Here is a 6,428-nt window from a genome sequence, read left to right as displayed (position 1 = left end):
TCTACTACTCATTCTGTATTCCCTTTGCCTTCAACAAGCACCTTGGTGGGTCATGGTGTTTTTTACCTGGTGGAGTGACCCAAACCTTTATTCCTGAAGGGTCTGGGCTATTTATAGTCCTTCCTGGACTGGGTTGTTGTAGTTTCCCATTAACCTTAATCACAGGGCATGATAATACTAAGAGACAGCCGAAGGGATCTCCTTTATTCCACACACACTCTTCCTTACTTTCATTGTGGAGTAGTAGACTGATTTCATCTTGATAGTCCAGGTCAGTCACCCCAGCCAACGCTGTAACTCCATTCTTAGCCTGTAGACTTAGAGGTGGGGGAGCCCAAAGTGTCCAGGTAACAATGTTAACTTCCAGTTTAATGGAATCATTATGTCTCCTAGTAGCAGCATTCCTCCCTCTAGAACTAAGACCTCTAGGCCAGCAGAACACAATGTCGGGGTAACAGGAAGCAAGAATTTTGCCAGTGGGTCACTAGGGGTGATGGTGAGTGGTGCCACTTTCACTTCCAGCCCTTGATTCCTGGACCTGTGAATCCTTGCTATGGGAGAAACAGTACCATATGTTGGATGCTGATTCAGGGCATACACGGCCTTCTGGAGAACTTTGCCCCGGCCCTGCAAAGTGTTGTCAGCTAGTTGGCTAATTGTGTAGTTAGCTAATTGTGACTTCAAATGGCCATTCCACCATTCTGTCAATCCAGCTGCTTCAGGATGATGGGGAACATGGTAAAACCAGTGAATTCTAGGAGCACGAGCCCACTGCCGCACTTCTTAAGCTTTAAAGTGAGTGCCTTCGTCAGAGGCAATGCTGTGTGGAACATCATGGTCATGGATAAGGCATTCTGTTAGTCCACGATGGTAGTCTTGGAAGAAGCACAGTGTGCAGGATATGCAAACTTATACCTGGAGTAGGTATCTATTCTGGTGAGGAATACAGCACAGTTTTCCAAAAAGGTCTTTTCCCTTGCACTGCAAATATGTTACCTTTGATATGAATTAAGGTTATAGTTTGCCAAATATGTGTGGGTCTGCTTCTGGTCTTTTCTACCTTCTATGATCTGTCTATCCTTGTGTCAATACCACATTGTCTTAGTTATAATAGCTTTATAATACATCTTAATATCTTAATGTTAATCCTTTGCAATATTGCTTTGGCTATTCTTAGACTTTTACATTTCCACATAATTTTAGAATCAGTGAATCAATTTCTACAAAGAAACCTTATAATTTATATTGGGATTACATAAAACTATTCACATTTTCATATACTGAATTTTCTAATTCATGAATCCCTTCACTTATTTATCTTCTTTCATTAATTACAAAAGTTATCCAACTAAGGTAAACAGAACACTATTTTTTATTGATACAAAAAATTTTTTACATGGGATCCATGTGATATTTTGTTACATGATAGACTGAAAAAAAGATTAAGTCAGGCTGTTTGGTGTGTCTGGCACCTCAAATATTTATCATTGAACAACTCAAGTCTTCTAGCTATTTTGAAATGTACAATACATTGTTGATTATAGTCGTCCTACTCAGCTATCAAACATTATAACTTATTTAATCTGTGTAACTGTATGTTTGTACCCATTAAGCAACATCTCTTGATTTCCATTCCCTCTCCCACAGACCCATTCCAGCCTCTGGTACCTATCATTTATTCTCTAGCTCGATGAGATAACCTTTTTTTAGCTCCCACATATGAGTGAGAACATAGGATATATGTCTTTTTGTGCTTGACTTATTTCACTTAACATAATGACCTCTAGTTCCATCTATGTTGCTGCTGATGACATGATCTTATTCTTTTATATGGCTGAGTAATATTCCATTGTGCATATATACCACATCTTCCTTATCAATTTATCTGTTGATGAACACTTAGGTTGATTCCATATCTTCGCTATTGTGAATGGTGCTGCAATAAACATTAAATTGCAGGTATCTCTTTTGATATATTGATTTCTTTTCCTTTGGATAAATACCCAATAGAGGGATTACTGGATCATATGGTAGCTTTATTTTTAGTTTTCTGTTAAATCTCCATACTGTTTTCCATAGTGACTGTACTAATTTACATTCCCACTAACAGTGTATGGGCTTCCTTTACTCTGCATCCTTACCAGCATCTGTTACAATTTTTTGTCTTTTACATAAAAGCCAATCTAAGTAGAGTACAATGATGTCTCCTTATAGTTTTATTTGAATTTCCCTCATAATTAGTGCTGTTGAGCATTTTTCATATACCTGTTGGTAAATGAAAATATCACTTGTATATCTTCCTTTGAGAAATGTCTGTTCATTTCCTTTGCCTACTTTGTAATGAGATATTTTGTTTGTTTGTTTGTTTGCTGTTGAATTGTTTGAGATTCTTGTATATTCTGGATATTAGTCCCCTGTTGGATGAAGAAATTGCAAATACTTGTTTGTTTTGTTTTGTTGTTGTTGTTTTGAGACAGGATCTTGCTTCATCTCCCAGGCTGAAGTGCAGTGGCATGATCTCAGTTCATTGCAACCCAGGCCTCCCAAGCTCAAGTGATCCTCCTGCCTCAGCCTCCCAAGTAGCCAGGATTACAGGTGTGCACCACCACACCTGGCTAACTTTTGTATTTTTCATAGATAGGAGATGTCTTTATGTTGCCCAGGCTGGTCTCGAACTCCTGGGCTCAAGCGATCCTCCCACCTCAGCCTCACAAAGTGCTTTGATTATAGGTGTGAGCCATGGCACCTGGCTGAAGTTGCAAATATTTTCTCTCATTCAACACATTGTCTCTTCAGTCTGTTATTGTTTTCTTTGTTGTAAAAAAGTTTTTTGGTTTAATGTAATCTCATTTGTCTATTTTGTTTTTGTTGCCTGTGCTTTTGAGGCTTTAGTCACAAAATATTTGCCTTAACCAATGTCCTAAAGTGTTTTTACTACATTTTCTTCTAGCAGTTTTACAGTTTCAGGTCTTACACTTAAGTCTTTCATTCATATTGATTTTTGTATATATGTTGAGAGATAGGGGTCTAGTTTTATTATTTTACATATAGATATCCAATTTTCCCAGAACCATTTATTGGAAAAGTTGTCCACTCCCTAATGTATGTTCTTGGTGCCTTTAAAAAAAAAAATCAGTTGGCTGTGAATGCCTGAATTTACTTCTGGGTTCTCTATTCTGCTACGTTGGTCTATCTGTCTGTTATGATAGTAACACCATGCTGTTATAGTTACTTTAGTCTCGTAATACGTTTTGAAGTTCAGGTAGAGTCATGCTTTCATCTTTGTTCTTTTTGCTCAGGATTGTTTTTATTATTTGTGGTTCCATATAAATACTAGGGTTGTTTTTTCTATCTCTGTAAAAAATGACATTAGTACTTTGATAGGGGTTGCATTCAATCTGTAGTTTGCTTTGGGCAGAATGGTCATTTTAATGATATTAACTTTTTGAATTTGTTGAGCATAGGGTGTCTTTCTATTTGTTTGTGTACGCTTCAATTTCTTTTATCAGTGTTTTAGAGTTTTCCTTATAGAAGTCTTTCAACTCTTGGATTACATTTATTCTAGATTTTTTGGGGGTAGCTATTGCAAATGGGATTGCCTTCTTAATTTCTTTAGCAGGCAGTTCATTCTTGGTTCGTAGAAATGCTACTAATTTTTGTATGTTGATTTTGCATCCTGCAAGTTTACTGAATTTATTTATCATATCTAAGCGTTTTTTGGTAGAGTCTTTAAGGCTTCCTTGATATAAAATCAAATCATCAGCAAAGAGGGATAATTTGACTTTTCTTTTCCAATTTGGATGATTTTTGTTTCTCTTGCCAGATTTCTCTGGCAAGAATTTCCAGAATTATGTTAAATAGAAGTGCTGAAAGTGGTATCCTTGTCTTGTTCCAGTTCTTATGGAGAAGGTTTTCAACTTTTTCCCATTCATTATAACATTAGCAGTGGGTGTATCATATATGGCCTTTCTTATGTTCAGACATGATCCTTAAATGCCTAATTAATTGAGAGTTTTTATCAAATGTTGCAAAATCTCAACATTCAACAAGGAATGTTGTATGTTATCAAATGCTTTTTCTGCATCTAATGAGATAATAATATGGTTTCTGTCCTTCAATCTGTTGATGTATCACATGTATTGATTCGCTGATGTTGAACCATTCATGCTTCCCTCAGATAAATTCTGCTTGATCATGGTGTATTATCTTTCTGCTGTGCTGTTAGGTTTGGTTTGGTAGTATTTTGTTGAAGATTTTTGCATCTATGTTCTTCATAGATATTGGTCTGCAGTTTTGTACCAGGTTAATACTGGCCTCATAGAATGAGTTGGGGAGAATATGCTCCTCTTCAATTTTTTTTGGAATAGCTTCAGGAGGATTAGTATTAGCTCTTCTTTGAAAATTTGGTAGAATTTGGCAGTGAGGTAAGGCAGACCTGGAATTTGTTGGGAAATTTTGTATTACTGAGTCAATCTCATTAATCCTTTTGGTTTATTTGGGTTGTCTATTTCTTCTGGATTGAATCTTGGAACGTCATGTGTCCCGAAATTTTTAAATGTTCTCTAGGCTTTTTAGATTGTTAATGTATAGTTGTTCATAATAGTCTCTGATGATTTTTATTTCTGTGGTATCAGTTATAATGTCTCCATTTTCATTTCTGATTTGATTTATTTGGGTCTTTTTTTCTTGGTCGGTCTAGCTAGTGGTTAATTTTGTTTATCTTTTCAAAAACCGAACTTATGGTTTTCTAGTCCTTTGTATTTTTTGGTCTCAATTTCATTTATTTCTGCTCTAATCTTTACAAATTTTTTTCCTTCTATTAATTTTGGGTTTAGTTTGTTATTACTTTTCTAGTTCTTTGATGGGTATTATTAAACCATTTATTTGGAATATTTCTTCTTGTTTTTATGTAGGTGATTATTGCTATAAGCGTTCTTCTTAGCAATGCTTTTGCTGTATCCCATAGATTTCGGTATGTTGTGTTTCAATTTTCCTTTATTTCTATTTTTTTCCTTAATTTCTTCCTTAACCAAGTGGCCATTCAAGAGCATGTTTTTAAAGTATTATGTATTTGTAGTTACCTAAGTTTTTCCTGTTATTGATTTCTAGTTTTATTTTGTTGTGGTCTGAAAAGATACTTGATATACTTATGAGTTTTAAAAATGTGTGAGATTTGTTTTTATTGTGTGTCCCAATCTATGATCTATTCTGAAAGAATGTTCCAGGTGCTGATGAGAAGAATGTGTATTCTGTGGCTGTTGTGTAAAATGTCCTGTAAATGTCTGTTAGGTATATTTGTTCAAATGTGCATTTTAAATTCACCGTTTCTTTGTTAGTTTCCTGTCTAGTGCTGTAAGTGGGGTATTAAAATCCTGAACTACTTTTCTATTGAAGTGTATCTCTCCCTTTAGATCTAATAATATTTACTTTATATATCTTGGTGCTCTGGTGTTGTGTACATATAATTATTTAGAATTGTTATTTTCTTTTGCTGAATTGATTCCTTGATCATTATATAATCACCGTTGTCTCCTTTAATACATTTGTATTAAAGTCTGTTTTATATAATGTAAGTATAGGCAATCCTTTTGGTTTGCATGGCATGTCTTTTTCTATCCCTTTACTTTCAGTCTGTATGTGTCTTAACAGTTGAGATAGATTTCTTATAGCAGCGTCTTTTAAAAAATACATTCTGCCAGTTTATATCCTTTAAGTGTAAAGTTTAATCTATTTACATTCAAATATATTACTGATATGTGAGGGCTTATTCCTGTTATTTATTTATTACTGATTGTTTGGTATATCATTTGTTCCTTTTTTTCTCCCTTAATGTTTATTATTGTCTGCAGTGGTAATATTTGTGTCCTTTCTCTTCTTTATTTTTGTGTTTGTGCTAGCATTTAGTTCTGTACTTTCATATGTTTTCATGATTGTAGATGGCATCTCTTTCTTCCCAGGGAGGACTCCTTTCAGCATTTCTTGCCAGGCCATTCTAGGGTGATGATTTCTCTCACCTTTTGCTTAGTTTGGAAAGATTATTAGCACTTCATTTATGAAGGGTAACTTTACTGGGTATAGTATCATTGGCTTGCAGGGGTTTTTTATTTTCCCCCCAGCACTTTGAATAGATCATCTCATTCTCTCCTGGACTGTTAAATTTCTGAGGAAAAAACTCAATGTTAGTTTGATGAGGTTTCCTTTATGAGTGACTTGATGCTTTTCTCTTGCTGGTTTTTTGTTTTGTTTTGTTTTGTTTTGTTTTGTTTTGTTTTGTTTTTTTGAGACGGAGTTTCACTCTTGTTGCCCAGGCTGGAGTGCAATGGCGCGATCTCAGCTCACTGCAACCTCCACCTCCCAGGTTCAAGCAATTCTCCTGCCTCAGCCTCCTGAGTAGCTGGGACTCTTGCTGTTTTTAAGAATACTCTCTT

The sequence above is a fragment of the Macaca fascicularis genome, chromosome 7 (assembly GCF_037993035.2).
Source record: "Macaca fascicularis isolate 582-1 chromosome 7, T2T-MFA8v1.1".
NCBI lineage: Eukaryota > Metazoa > Chordata > Mammalia > Primates > Cercopithecidae > Macaca > Macaca fascicularis.
This window is presented reverse-complemented; position numbering follows the sequence as displayed.